Source organism: Trachinotus anak, unplaced genomic scaffold (assembly GCF_046630095.1).
Source record: "Trachinotus anak isolate AG129_WGS33_773 ecotype Australia unplaced genomic scaffold, CSIRO_AGI_Tana_v1 ptg000003l, whole genome shotgun sequence".
In the NCBI taxonomy this organism is placed as follows: domain Eukaryota; kingdom Metazoa; phylum Chordata; class Actinopteri; order Carangiformes; family Carangidae; genus Trachinotus; species Trachinotus anak.
In genome coordinates this window covers 1,564,407-1,580,747 of record NW_027273854.1, presented here as the reverse complement: position 1 = coordinate 1,580,747, position 16,341 = coordinate 1,564,407, and the positions used below count along the sequence as shown (strand labels likewise).

The window sequence follows — 16,341 nt, the reverse complement described above, 5'->3', positions numbered from 1 at the left end:
AATACCTGACAAATCAAGACATGTTATCGGATGGATAAAACCCTACAAAACCCTACAAAAAAACCCTACAAAATCCAAAATTGGCCATGATAGTGATGCACAGATTGCAGGCCAATTCTTAATAATTAATTTTCTGATTAACAATGGTTGGGTTGTGGGTGGGTCAAATAATATATAATGTTTAAAATAATATATAATGTTTATGTTTATTAATATAATGTTTGATTAAATTAGAATAGGGCTGAACAATATGCAAGAAGAATCATATTGTGATTATTTTGGCAGACATTGCGATATGAATCATGATTTCAGTTGGAGTGGTCACTACTGCATTTTAATTTTCAATGAAAAAAAATATATAAAAATGATGATGTGAATTTTTGTTGGGTCCTGTACCAAACAAGGACGTTCCTTTACATCTGGAGAATTTGATTTGTAGACCAGGGCGTCTCTGTGGCATCACAAGCCTTCATTTATGGTTTGTTCTGACATATTTTAACTTTATTTAAAAATATTGCAGCTCTTGAGATTTGGATATTGCGATTAAATGTTCAGCTTTAATTTAAAATCAGCCTACTTCAGTGTAATACGTTACCATATCTTCACGCATAATATCCCACTGAGAAACAATGTTAAAGCGCGACTGGGTGAGGGTCTCTCTAAATTGTTCGGGTGGATGATTTATGCATACATGTGGATTCGGATGAGTAGCTTCACTAGCCACTGATGATTTGCAACAGTGGCCACAGTGGCCTTGTACACCCAGAAATATAAATAAGTCATAGCTACAAAGGGATCTTTTTCAGTATGTGTATAATTTGTGGGTTGGCATAATAAATGATGTACAATATTGTGTATATGTAGTTATATTTCATCTGGCTTTGAGCAAATGCTGAATAAAATACTTTTTTCAGGACAAAATATAGAGAGAGGTTTAGTAAAACAAAAAAAAAGAATGGCTATCGAGGTTTCATTAAATGTATAAGTCATGGGCCTGCATGACAAATCATTTAGGATATTGTGTATGCATAGTGATATTTAATCTGATTATATAAGCTTTTTATGGTTCCATAAGAGAAAATAATAAAAGGCTCATTTTGCTGTCAGGCAGGAAAAACATTTTGGACTATATTCCTCCAGAAATTTACTTCACAATAAGTTGATGTAATTTTAATGTTCTCTAGCTAATCAGGGAAAACTGATGCAGAAACTGGAGAGTTTAAATTGACTGGAACAATGATGCATCTTTATGATAAATACGACATGCATCCACCACCATCGGCTTCATCTGTTTTTGCATTTATCCCGTCACGGCTCTGCTCTGTCCAGCTGCTCCAACCAATTCTTAACAGTGCCGTGAAAATCCATCATACCGTCTATGAACATTTATTGCTCCAATTCAGCTTCCCAGACACTGAAGTATGAAAATAGTGGCTCTGAGACAAAGGCCTGGTACCTGACCCTGAAACTGACTCACTGTTACAATTTTCTTTTTTTTCCTTCCTTCTTTAAATGTCGGTTTGACGCCAACTGAGGTCTGCGAGTAAAGACGGGGGGACTGCTATTTGCCATGCTGCAACAATTAATTAGGAGTCAATTAAATTACCTGAGTGGTCCAGAGACAGTCAACCGAGAAGCTCCCACAAAGAAAGAAACCAAATCAGACCACCCAGATCCTTCATAGAGCAGCCCTGCTGTTTGTGTAAATTGCTTTCAAAATAATAGCAAATAAAAATCATATTGTGTCAAATAAGGCAAAGCGCACATGCAGCTAAAAGGGGCTTTTAGATAATTTCAGCAATCATTAGATCTGTTTTAGAGCATTGATAATGAACAAAATGTTTCAAAAACATCATATATTTGAGGCTTTGTAAAAACATCTATTCTTTTCCCTGTGGAGTTCTTTAAAAATAACAATGGCGGTGGCACTCAATCCTCCAGCCTTTGCAGAGTTTGCAGGAGAATGGCAGCTACGTAGACCAAGTTATGACAGTCACAGCTTGACGGGCAGTTGTTCGACATCCTGTGCCTCTACGTGGCTGATTTATTTAATATTGTAACCCATTTCACAGAAATCTCTACAGAAACAAACAGCCTGAGCTGGTGAGGACAGACAAGAAGATGTTGACGGTGAAAGCTGAGGAGTCTGTGGTCAGGTTTTTATTGTCTTTCTGATTCTGCTTGGCGGGGAGCCGGCTTCTGTAAAGCCTGATACGCCTTCTACTGTGTTTCCCGCAACCTGGCAAGGGAGATTCTATACTTAACATCAAGCTGTATGGGATTTTGAGGGTTGATGGCATTAACACAAATATCCTGTATAAGCTAAACAGAAAAAAAAAAAACTGTATATCTGTCAAAAATGGAGTTTCAGTCTTCTGAATGTCAATTGCTGTGGTTCAGTTCTTACACACAGAATGATGTACAACTGTAAGTGCTTTTCCAGTCGTAATAATTTTGTGAAAGTGTCTTTTTTTGTGCATCTTTATTTGGGTGTATGGAAGCGATCCTAGATTTCCCAGAGTGAATTGTGTCACAGATATAATTAGGAGGTTCTTATTTACTGTATCGTGTTTATGTGAAGACTGTGGGAGAAGTTTGATTCATATTGAGAAAGTCACTGAAGAGATGTTTTGTTGTGCTGTAGCCAGATGTTTAGAAGAAAAGAATCAGATTTCACATGACAATGATGACACATCTGCAAAGATACAAACTGTGGGTCAGATAAGGCAGAAATCATCTCTGCCTCTTACAGTAGATCAGTATTTACAGTATTTTTTTACTCATTCATCTGACAGCACTACAAGTGAGTTTGCCAATTCATATTTCACTCATAAAATAATTTGCTTGTCATGATGCTAGCTCCAACTTTCAACTACCCAGAGTAGAGTAGGTAATAGATGAATGAACTTCCCTCTGGACCAACTAAAAAGTTAAAAGGATAAACTTTTACATAACTAAAATTTTGACAGCAGAACATTTCTTAACATTGTGGTGTCATGACTTTCACTTAGGCGAAGGATGTAAATTCTTTTACTACTAAGTTTAACAGATGTGTAATATGGCAGCTTTAGAAAGAAAACCTCCCTGCCTTCCAATATGGAAAACTACGTTTTCCACAAAATTTTAGAAAAAGAAAATGAACCGAATTCAATCGTAACTAGATTGAAATCATCTGAAAATGCTGAAAAATCATCTAAGTGTGATCACTGTTAAATTTTGGAGGGTTATTTTAATATAAACTTCTGTGACAAATTTAAAAGGGATGATTTCCCTGCAATAGTGATGTGTATCTATGTCCATCTATTAAAGGACAGCAACACTAGTGAAGGAGATCGATGTAGCACCGGGGAGCTGACAGTGAATGATGTGCTGCCGGTCATTCAAACACTCTGAGATTGGCATCTCCAAAGGCTTTAGGAGCAGAAGAAACACACTGAGGTCAGACTAAACAAAGCCCTGTCCACCCCAACCTCTCTGGGGACTACAAAGGCCAAAGCTGCTCCTCTCAATCCACTTTGAATCCAGACCAGTGCTCAGAGCAGGCGGCAGGTAAACCACTTAAAGAGTTGAGCTGATATGGTAACGCAAATAATCAGTGTCATATATTCTCCGAGGCAATGATGAACACCCCGTCACTTCAAAGATGTACTTATCAGTCAGGTCAATGCTCAATTACAATCAAAGTATTACAGGCCATTATAGTAATGGAGGCATAAAAAAGATGGTGGGTTAGAATAACAAAAGGAAATGGACCAGATCGAAAAACACTGAATTAATTTTTGCTGGCCCAGAAGATCAACACATGAGGTGATTATCTTGCTGTTTCTTCTTTCTTGACTACGTCTTTAGAAAACAGACATTACTCAGTTAATTCCTTTTTGGATCACTGACAGACCATGAGAGGATTTTGAGAAGAAACATGGTCTCACTTACGTTTTGAATGATGTCCTCATTTACGGCTGAAACAGTCAGCTCATTAGTCAATAGAAATTTCATCACATTTCATCATTTCGTCAATTATTAAGCGAACATGGCAAACCTTTCAGTTTCTGAAATGTCTGAATTTATACTATTAATAATTATAATACTCTACTTTTGAACTCTACTTGGTTCTTGAGACGAGAGTTGTAGACATCACAATGGTTTCTGAGGGCTTTACAACATGATTTTCACTATTTTCTACACAAAACAATCAACTGGTCAGTCAGACAATTAACAAAGTAATTAATAATTAAAATAATCATTCTTTACAGACCATCCATAAAACCTGAGATATAACCTGTAAGTGGAAAGAAAAAGACCTTAATGTGTCATGTTTAAAGTTTGATCATATTTCAAAGTAATTTCATAATCACAGGGCTCTGTAGTGAACCAAAAAACTCTTTCTGGTACCGACTATAAATGTCTGTAGCATAACAAACGCTGAGGGGATTAGTCTTCGTCACTTACTCTCATCATTTAAGTCCTAATTTAAAATCAAGATTTTGCTGCTTTGAGACTTTTACTCAAGTATAGTTGTTCAGATATTTAACATCTTAAATGAAAAAAGGGCTTTGTAGAAAAAGAGGTTAATGTGCTGAAGTTACTATTATTTTTCTAACAGTACAAAAACCCAGGTCTTATTGGCACTAGTATCAAAAAATGCCATGTGCTCCTCAGGCCTGGATATATATCTTATACAAGAAACCTTTTTTTTTTTTTTATTTCAAGAGGATGAATAACATAATTATCGTCTAGAAAAGGAGCCAGCAAGGCATCAGTAAATCAAAATGAAATAGAGTGAAGAAATATGCATGTGGAGATAAGGGGTCTGGATTTGATCTATGGTACAGGATGCAACAGTGAACATAAAAGAGGCTGATTTTATTAAATGTCAAAAAAGGGGCTTCAACTACAGTCTCCATCCAAAGTCTATGTAAATTTTCCTTAAGCAAGCTCAGATTTCAGATCAACTCATCCCACACTACTTGTGAAGACTGGTATTTGAGGGTCAAGCCTATTCCTCTCACAATATTTGTACAGTTCAGCCTAGTGATTGTGTATATATCCAAATTTTGAAGAGCGTGTGTGCCACTGACAGTTCAGAGCTGCAGAGCTAAAACAAACTACAACATGTGGAATCATCCCACATAAAGAACTGTGGCACCAGACTCATCCAGACAAGCTTGAATGGCAAGCTCTGTGAGAATCCAGCTCGCTGCTTGAACTCCCTCCAGTATTTGTGAGACGGCTTAATAACTGTAGAATTAAACTAATTACAAACACAAAGTTAATGGCGGCAGAGCTGATACGTGCCAAACTCAGGAAACCCTGAGAGTCTGGACTTTCGCCTATCTTCTGATTCCAAAAACACGCTAACAAAATAACTGGATTAAATTGAGGTAGATTGAATAATTTATGTACACAAGTCTCATTTTATTAGCTCTATTTTGTTTGTGGATGCAGTAGGTTACGGTACACTGCTGAGCCAATGTGAAATCAGTGAGAAAAAAATGTAGATATGGTTCTGGTCTATAACTGACACTAAAACCAAACACAAGTGTGCAGTGCAGCTGATTAAGATGCATTTTTCCAGGAAAAAGAGAGAGAGGAAGAATTTCTGTTGCCATGGCTGCAGTCATTAAACACTTTCGATTCCTCCTGGTATGTGTGGATTCAAGGGCAAAGCCGTAATGAGCAGTGGCATTAATGATACTGCAAGATGTGCTCCTGCCACGGCCCAGATTACTGCAGTTAACTGGGTTTGTAATGGGGTAGTTTTTCAGGCACGTGTTTGAAAAGAGCCGACGAGGAGCAGGATTCAACCATATCTGAGTGCATTACTGAAAAGCAGGGAGAGGATGTGCAGTGATTACTGCTCATTACTGCCGTCGTTATAGCTACATCAGGTCAGGCGAGGCGGAAGGGAGCGTCACCTTACATTTTTCTGACATTTTTTTAAACGCAAATGTGAAGCCTTAGGTCGAGAGTTTGAAATTTCTCTCTTGGTTTTATGCATAAAAACATCTCATTATGTGCAGACTAATTAAACAGGGATTTCAACAGCATTCTTTCAGCAACAATTATATCTATTACCAGTGATTTGATAGTGTGGCGTGAGCAACAGCGGAATGATAATAACAGTAATACTGTCACAGCTATTGTGTGTCCTCCCCCCAACTCCCACTTTGTTTGTGAAATGCGACGGCATGAGGGTGACTGGCCTTTGATTCTGGGAATCAGTAAATCAGTCTGCAGGCTACAATGAGACATCTCATTTGAGGTATTTGTGGGTTTATTGGTCCCAAAATGCCCCCTATCCATCTCTGACCAACACAGCATTTTTTTACTAGGGAATACACTGTTAGGAAGTTTATAGAAGAGCACTTAAGTTCACAGACGGGTTTACTGCTGGCTCCGTGCGCTTGGTGTGAAATAACAAACATTTCTCTTAAAACAGTTTCACTGCTCAATAGAAAGTGTGTGGATAATGAAATCCAAATAGCAGTGGAGACACACAGATTCATATCTACAAACAACTTTTTCTTCTTTGGTGTCAACATGTACTTTAGCACAGTGTCATTCTTGGTTAATCTGATAATGATGGTGTAAAATGCAGCATGCAACAAACACGGACTTCAGTGCTACCTAAGGCTGAATAAGACATTTAAAGAAAATCTGGAACAAAAACATTTTCGTACCAACACAGGATTATCTGAAAAACAGTGAGAGCACATAAATATGCAGACTGTAAAAAGATGTCACTCCCCTAATCAGATGTTTGCCATTTGCACTCATCCTGTTGAGTCATGGACTCTGAAACTCTGTCCACATCTGATTTTTTCAGCGATTTAAATGGGTCTGGTGTTATACTTATTGATGGCTGTTCCCCAGGATTGAAATACCAACTGAGCCCATTGCAGCTTTTTGGGTAGGATTATGAATGGGAACACCGTCTTCCTGTGTCAGGACCAGAAAAATCCTGACAAAGGAAATTACCAAAGAATTGGCAGGAAGCATGAATGAACAGGTCGTCTTAAATCGACTTACAAACAGCTCTTGAACATATTTCTTCAAATCAGCGTGACAGTTAAGTTAACTGTTCCCATAGCAACAGTTACTGCACCTCCATGTTGACAGAAAAATGACAGATGGGACAGATATGTCAGTCACTACAACATGACCTGATCCAAACAGAAAAATGCTAATATGAATGAAGAGAAAACAATGATAATTTAGTCTGATTATCAGCCACTTCTGGCTTTAAATATGACATCTGGTTTCTACAGAGGTTGTATTTAGAAAAAAAGACACTGTGGCAGAGAGCCAGGAAGATTTAAGAGCTGACAGCACCATGTGATTGGCTCATTTGACACAGAATAATTTGAAGATGCTATATATCACTATAAAAATTTTCTATATACTGGCCTGCCAACTAAATCATTCAGACTTTTCAAAAGCTGTTCTGTAAATCCCAAACACACTGACATAATACTACTCGACAATACTACACCAGTCAGAGGTCAGAAGCTTGTTTCATCTTTCAAAGACAAAAACTTTGAGGTTTCCTGCAGCTCTACTATTTCTCTGCTCTTTCTTGACTGGTATTAGTATGATTTAGTCTAATCCAAATAATCCCTGAAGGTGAAGCACCCCTCCAAGAAAAGCACTTGGATGGTGCCAGCGCAAAATCATGCTGTTTATCATTCCTCGGTAAACATGTCTCTGCATTACAAGCATTTTTAACCAACACCCTTATTTTCTGGATGCTTTACACCTTCTGCCATTTAAATAAGACATTTAGCTTATCAGCACATACTTTGGTTTTATGTGTATGCTTAGGGGTAATGACATAATTTGAGGTGTGGAATCCTGGAAGTTATATTTAGTCTGAGTGATGAATCTGCTCAGTAGCCAATCAACAATCACACTTTATTAAGAACCCAGTGTACAGACAGATCATGGAGAAAATATGTATGTGATGTGTGAAGTATAAATATGACATTTTCAAGGAATTGTCAGGTGTTAAAACACATTGTAGGACATGCTATGCTGCTCTAAGTTCCCACTTCTGAGGAGGAAACTCAGCGTGCTACACTTTGGCTTATCACAAAAGAGAAGAACTGTCCTCTGATGACAAAGAGCGGAAAACTGACAAAGCTGAGAGAGAAAACAGATTCTTCTTCTCAGTATCCAGAAAGAAACGCTTCACCTACTTTATGTTCAGCCGTTCATGCTGCTTTGTTTCAAGCTGCTTGGCTGACTGCGGGTCTGGCCTGCTGATTGCAGTGATAGACATGGAGGAATCTGGTGTTGGCTGCCAGAAACCACAGAAGAAAAAGTAGAGGACCCTCAGTCTGCCGTCGGTCTGTGCCGGTAGGGTGAGGTAAACACAAGTCGTCCCTCCTTGGTATGCAGGGCTTATGTTGGCCCAGAGAGGAACTGCGACTCAGAGGAGGTGCCAGTCTGTGGTCTGCTCAGCAGAAAACACAATTATTTTTAATGAATGCAAAAAAAAAAAAAAGAGGAAAACAAATAGCTGGCATTAGCCATGCAGTCTGCAGCACACGAGCGTTACTGTTATGCAATCAAATGCAAACCAGCACAGACAAGCAGAAGAGTTTAGCCTTTTAAATTTAGACATGCATTTACTGTAAGTGTACTGTAAAGAGGAGGAGGTCTTAACTGCAGTGTAGCTGCCTCTCACCGCTAACAGAAACTGTCGTACTGCTCGCTTCACTCATGATGATATATAGCTTAAAAGCCTCTTATGAAAACTACAAACTGTGAGGAACCAACTTCACAGAGTAGTACGTCCACACTAAGCCAGATGAATGTGAATCTTTGTCTAGTGTTTTGTGTCTTCACACCTAAACACTGAGCTTTCTGAAAATTATCTTGTTGATGACTCTGAAAACTTCTAACTTGTCTTAAATATGGATGAGGAAAACAGAGCTGTAGGAAAACAATGACATAAACCTATTCAGGGGCTATGTGAAAAGTTACAAACATAACTTTCTCTTGCACTTAATTTCCAGTTAATAAATGTATATAAATGATAACAACTAAATTCCGAGTCCAGCTGTATTAAGCACAGTATAGGAGGTCACAGAACAAGAAGACACCAGTTGATACTCAGCAGAGTATTCAGTCTGCCTGTCCAACTGCTGATCACATGTTGGCTGTGATGCACAGGTCTGTTGTTTGCCATCAAAGAAAGAACAAAGAAGAGGAGCTTTAGCCACTTTCCTGTTGTTCAACATGGAGGGAGCTTGTTACAAAATCAACCCGAAAAAGGTAGTTTGGATGATCATTGTTTGTTCTCTAACAATTAAAAGCTATCACCATGATTCAAAATGTACAGTATAAATAGTCTAGGACTGCCCTTCTGGTAATTTCTGTACCAGGAGACAAGACAGGCCATTCATTAACCAGGTTCAAACTACTGGCACTGTAGAAAATCCGTTTTGCCAAGAAGGGGATGGAAAAATAGTGACACATACAAATATCAAATCAAAGAGGTTTAAAGTTTGTTTGTTTTTCCAATTGACTAAAATATTTGAGCTGTTAAAAACATCAGGAGGGCGACACAGCAGCTGGATGTTCTTGAAGTAATCCAGTTCTTTGTTAAATATTTCTCTCCTCAAGGTAGAAATAAAGTAAAATACATAGTTGTGTTTAAGTGCAAGTGTTTTTTTTAGCATTTTTTGCAAGTGTTTACTTAGCATTACTTAGTTTCCTAAATGCACACATAGATCATATCTAAATTACACAGCCTGAAGACAACTCCCTCTTTTATAGGAAACCAGTCATCGGAATAAGCACTTAAGCTTTGTGCAGTTTGATGAATTATCATTCGCTGAGGTTGAATTACCTCAAAATGTCCAGTGTTTGATTTACTCCACTGAAGATTGGCAGGAGAAATACAGCTGTTCTAAAGTTACTGGTGTCAACTGCAATGAAAACTGTATTATGCAACTTGTAGCCTGAAGGTGAATGTTAGACATCAGAACATTATCAGCTGGTATCTATCCAAGTTTTTCCTCTTGGTAAAAATGACTTTTCATTAAATGCATGTATCTACAGACAGGCTGTACATAGTACTTTGTTTTTATTAAGAGGCAGCAGTGGTGCTACAGAGGTTGAAAGTTCTGGAACACAAATAAAAAGAAAAACCGAGCCAAAGCAATGACACTGAAAAACCTACTGAAAACACATTTTATGATACTACAGTTCAGAATTTTATAACTGAAAACTACAGAGTGACAGAAAGCTAAATGTTTAACTTTTCAGGAGTTAATTAAGTCACTAAAAAGAATGCACAGACAGTCAACTACAACTACTGTAAAAATTTCATATAAATGCAACCATTAAGAGGGATGCATGGGTAACAAACATCAAAACCAACGTGAATGTTGTTTTTTTATCCTTTGATAAAATAGAGGGCCTTATCTATCTTTAGACAATATTTCATTTAGTTTCTTTTAATGCTTTAAGCACATGTTTATAGTCTCCAAACTAAGGTCTCAAAAAGTGTGTCATTGTAAAAACTAATGTATCATATTGGAACTTATCTTTAAAAAAGCCAAAAATTCAGAATTCAACACAGAGACTACCGATGACAGCTTTTCTTTGGACAAAGAGCCAAAAGAGTTTGACTCTGGTGAGCTTCTTCTGAATTATGGAAAGTACTGTCAGATGTTCTCAGCACTGGATGGTTTAGTGATCTCTTGATTTACTATACAGCTACCATAAGAAACAATATATTTAAGTTAACACAATGCAACACAAACATACCATGTGGCAAAGTTACCGTGGCTGCCACCATGTCAGTGTTTTTATGTTGCATGTTGGCACAGGGTGGGTTGTTCATACCAAATGCCACAATAATGTCAGAGCCCTGACAGATATCATTTATACTGAAGGGGTCAGTGTGCTACAACTGCAGGGCTTGTTGGATCATCTAAGAGTCTGAAACCCTCTCCTTCCACATCTTTCCAACGTCAGAATTGCAGGGGCTGTGTCCAAAAATTTTGTAGTTCTATTGAAGCCGACAGTCGATCGAGCGCTCTCATTTTACGTGATTGGCCAGGGGTGAGGAACTGAGAAAGGCGGAATTTGAACTTCAAGTTCTTTTCTTCATTCTTGGCACAACTGCCTCTAAAACTTTCATCTGTACAACGGAGTGCAACACCATGAACGCCTTCAAGTATAGACTCTCAGATTTGACTGATTTCAGCCTCCCTTTGAGGGTAGCCGTTCTGAGCGGCTACAAACTCTTATGGCCCTCAAATGTGGTCGTTCAAACTAGCTAGTTTTAAGTATACCCCTGCCTGGGGATCAACGATAAAAAAAAATAATAATAATTTATGCTGTATCATAAATTAATGACAAATGCACCCTATCACTTGAAATGTTAAACTGATGCATGATATTTCTTAAGATGCAAGAATGTCAGACATCACAGAAAATAACCGAATCAAAAAAAAAAAAAAAAATTCAAGCACTGAAATTAATCTCTGCAGTTTTCCCTTTTTATAAAATGGGCTCACATTGAGCTTTCATGTGAATCTGTATGCATAATGGGGCAGAAGGCCTTCCACCAAAGTATAGCTGGAGTGTAGAAAAGAAGAAAACACATAAAAGCCTATTCAGGATCAAGGATTCCCTCGAGTACACCAATATCTCTAATAGTAATCTATTAAAAATCACAAAAAAAAAAAAAAAAACTTTGAAAAATAGGCTTCCAAGTGGAGCCATTATTTTGTTACCTCTGGCAGACAGTGAGGCACCTGGGAAATCTGAGCTGACGTTAAGGGGGAGCAGCAGTCCAGCAGAAAAACTATATCACTTTCTTAAGCTAATTAGCCCTGTATATTACCAATCAAAAGAACCTCACTCTGAAACACAATGGCCGGCCAAGAAATATATTTGTCTTCCATTTGTGAAAGACTGGCAGTGGAAAGACTTCAGGACTGAATATTATTCACCCAAGACATTCCAGGGGATAAAATGTTGCATTAAAGTGGGATCTAAGCGTCTGATTTTTGTCACTGCTACCACTGTTATTCCCAAACAAACACATGAGAACTCTGCTGAAACCAGATCTCACCATTTCAAATTGAATCAGTCAGACAGTTAACATCAAAAACTGAAATTAACTTATAACATCACCACCAGAATGAAACTGATTTTTTTTATATTGTCATATCAATGACAACAAATATTTACATATTACATGTTCTTGCTAAACTGGGACGTTTGGCCTCACAGACACGACCACAAGAAAGGAACTTTGGTGTCATTTTAGATTCTGATCTCAATTCTACAGCTCATTTTAATTCTTCAACCAAAACAGCTTTGCACATTGCGAAGTTGAGACCTCTATTGAGCCAGTAAGATGCTGAAAAGCTTCATGCTTTTGTTTCTAATCATCTTGACTGCTGTAAGGCTCTGTATACTGGCCTACCAAAGACAACTATTGCTAAACTACAGACTATCCAGAATGCTGAGAGATCATATTACTTCTGTTCTACACAGCCTACACTGGCTTTCCTGTATCCTACAGACTTGATTTTAAAGTTCTTCTTTTAGTTTTTTAAGTACTAAATGGCCAGGCCTCCTCTTCCATCACAGACTCCCTATCTTTCTGCGATCCTCCACGAACCCTAAGATCCTTTACAGCTGTATTTTTAACTATAGTTGCCACAGAAACCTTTGGGGATGCTACTTTTAGCCACTATGCCTCAAAAATGGAGCACGCTGCTGTTAAATATCAGACCAACTGACTCAGGGGATAGTCTCAAATGACAACTTGCTCACAGAGCTTTTAACAAACAGCTTTCTGCCTTCATTTTTTAAATAATGTTTTATTTTATATAATAATATAATTTAATAGTAACATCAGCTGTGTTAATGCTATTATATAAATGTTTTAAACCTGTGTTTTTACTCTAAAGCACTTTGAGCTGCACTGTTTTACATGAAAAGTGCTATTTAAATTCATTCATTCATCCCTATTCTATATAACTCCAAGTACTTGAGTTTGTTCTTTTTTAAGCAAGTCTCTGACTGATTGTGCTTTGATCTAATGTAAAATACTGATCTAATATAAGATACTGATTGTTTTTCCACCTTCATGCTGCCTGCATCCAACTTAACCATGTAACGTTTTTTGGTTTTTTTGCCATTTGGTTCCAGGTTTCTATTTATATTTTGTGATTGTGTTTTTCCATGCTAATATTATAGTATGTACCTTGTTAATGATAAATCTTTCACAGTGGCATGTTTGACCGGTGAATCAAAGGTTGAGGTGGTTGAGAGAAGAAGTATTAAGTAAACTAAAGGACTTTGGTCAGTTTGGACCTTTCACCACCAGAGGGAGCAAAAACATCACAGATCACTGAGCTGCTAGGCTGTGATGTTTGGTGCAGATGTGCTTCTGCACACACCAGCCTTTCACTGAAACACTGGGTCTTTCATTGTAAACAACTCATCCATGAGCATAATGCTGCCTGGAAAAAGCAATGTGTTGCTTTCTTTCTGGTCAGTAATTTCTAATGATATGACAGCGCTCTGCTTCTTTTATCAAATACCTCAGTACATGTTGAAAGTGGACTGAAGTATAATGAGCTACTGAGCAGAGCATACAGGGATGTGTTTGATGTTCTGTGTTTTGATTATCTACCACTAAGAAAAATAAGAGACCATATAATAAACCAAGATGGAAAATACCCAAACTTGAGGAATAATGGTGACTAGGTATGGTATTTTATCATTATGATAAATGGATGCCCTGTTTGAACAATAATATAAGAGCTAATACAGTGTGACAGAGACACAGAGATAATTTAGTTCACTCCTTTCTCGTCATAAAACCCGCTTCACGTTGAACCCACAGAACTGCTTGTGTTTTAATTAAACCTACAAATCGTGTGGTGGGGGATTTGATCTCATCTTGCCCAGGTGAAGATTTGCTCCCACACTGCCTCTGACTGACGAACTTCAAACCAAATGTTTCCTTTCAGGTCCAACTTTGGCATGCAGAAGATAAGATAAGACACAGATATTCTCTTTTGTGTGTTCAAGTATTTCAAAATTGAAGTACACTTTGGATATGAAATATAACACCTGTCTTCAGCATCATCAACCATATCAACCAGTTAATATAATTTGTTGCGCAAAAAGTCATCTTCAAGCTTTTAAGATCTTTTCACCGAACAAACTAAAGAGGAAACTTTTAGACATTTAACAGGCCTAAATACAAGTGTATGTTTCTGTTTTGCACATGGTCAACTACAACTTTCAGTTTGTTTGATGGTGCTTCATGGAGCAGGAGCAAAGATCCAGCCCCATGATGATGGCAGATAGACAGTAAGAGGGGAGCAAGTCAGTAAAGACCACCAAAACCATCACTTCACTACCAGCAAAGTGACCTCATAGGAAACTACAACCATCTCCTCCCGTCAGGAAACATCTGGGCCAACACTAGTTTCACGATTCATCAGCACAGAAAAAAAAGCACAGAGCTGTGGTGCGAGGGTGTGTCATAGAAAGAGGGGTGGGGGGCTAAAGGTCCCTGGCCTGGTTTCACTTATACCTCTGTGGTAGAGAAGTAATCTGGAGGATTATAGGGGCAACAAGGAAATGACCCTGTAATTCATCGTTTCCACTGAGAACTCCTCTGAGGCATCAAGAATTGCACTTCTAATGTATATCATATACACACATATTGACCGTGTTTAACAGTTAAGTGCTTTGTCCAAAATAAAAAAAGGAACATCAAATAATATCTGCTTAAATGTGAGGATTTACTGCTTGATTCATGGGATATTAAATATCCTAAATCTTATTTGAAGATGTCACCTTGAGCCCTGGCAAAGTGATGCTTCTGGCATTTAATAGACCACAAGAAAATAAGTCATTGCTCCAGATTAGACTAATGACCAATGACCAATAGATTAATTGATAACGAAGATGATCATTAGTGGAAGCACATTATATTTAACTTGGACAAATGGAAGTCTGTGCACACTTTTGATCTTGGTGGATTTTTCCTGACTTCAGCTAGGTTTCAAAATATTGTGGAAAGCCTTCCACAGATTGGAGGATGTTATTGCAGCAAATCCATATTTTTGGAATGAGACATTCAACAATCACATGTGGCTGTAATGTTCAAGTGGCCATACAGTGTTAAGTAACAGCTGCAACATACCAACAGTCGGAGCTGCAGCCAATATGAGTTGGCACCAGCCCCTCAGACTACAGAGACACAGTACTAATCACTTTAAGATTTCTGTGTCACACCAAAATGCAGCTATAAAAGTCAGTTGCAAACCTGGTGAATGTTTCAGACTCATCATGCAGCTGCAGCAGTCACGTCAACAACATTACACACCAGCCTCCTCAGGATGTGGTTGTCTGCTCCCATATTCTGCTTCTGTGGACAGAAACACACCATTACAGGATCACCTGTTGGAGACAGAAGACACTCCAACAACTAACTTCAACATTTCCCATTGCAGCTCTGAAATTTTATGTGAGGACATCTGCTTCTGAATATCTTAAAGGAAGACATGATCATGCAAAACATTTTGTAAAAACATAAATTAATAGAGCCAAGTTGCCTCAAAAGCCAGAAGCCTATTATCTGTCCACAGAAATGAGCATCAGTGAAGTTTCTGGTAAAATAAATGAACATTCACTCACTGAGGTTAATAACAAAATGTCCTGTCAGTGATCCCAACTCAATATCATAAGAAAAATATAAATTTATTCTTGCTTGTCAGTGAAAATATAAAATATTTGGAAACAGAGACAAAACCAATCATAACACTTTAACTTTTGTTGCACTAATCAAAAAATATGAAAAGATATGTCATGTTTGTTTGGGTTAATAGAGTCACAGTTTAGAACACTGGTTAAAAATATGTTTAGCATTCAACAGATGAAGTTTATTTCTTAAATCTAAATTGTGAAACAAGTCTTAAAGGATTCTGGAAAAACTTCAAGACAGCAGTAAATATTGTTAAAGTGACTTTCTGGGTTTTCAAAGCTAATGAGGGATTTACCATCTTGAAAAATGGATGTTGCGCAAATGTGATGATAATACAACAATTTACAATTCACAAATACTTTTACATCTTCCAAAAAGAAGAAGGTAAACATACTTGTTCACACTTTGTAGCTTGACAACATGTAAGGTGCCAAGTCAACTGTTTAAATCAGAGTAAGACAGGCAGCCTCGAAAATACAGCTTCACACACCTGTAAATTTCTCATTTGTTATAATGAGATTGGCTCAATGACTGAAAAGTCCCGCTGTTTCTAAAGCTTTTCTGCGACTAATTTTGTCACAGACAGA

The 16,341-nt window shown here is 37.7% G+C and overlaps 1 protein-coding gene and 1 long non-coding RNA gene across 4 annotated transcripts in view; one reads left to right on the top strand and one right to left on the bottom strand.

Annotated features, from left to right (window-relative positions):
- LOC139610863 (uncharacterized) overlaps positions 1 to 16,341 on the top strand; it is a 368,988-nt gene that overhangs the window by 341,031 nt on the left and 11,616 nt on the right. The window lies entirely within an intron of this gene.
- LOC139610748 (RNA binding protein fox-1 homolog 3-like) overlaps positions 1 to 16,341 on the bottom strand; it is a 471,093-nt gene that overhangs the window by 454,331 nt on the left and 421 nt on the right. For all 3 annotated transcript variants that reach the window (XM_071465101.1, XM_071465099.1, XM_071465103.1), the window contains exon 2: positions 15,317 to 15,418. The gene's annotated coding sequence lies outside the window, so the exon portion shown is untranslated. The remainder of the gene's footprint in view (positions 1 to 15,316; positions 15,419 to 16,341) is intronic.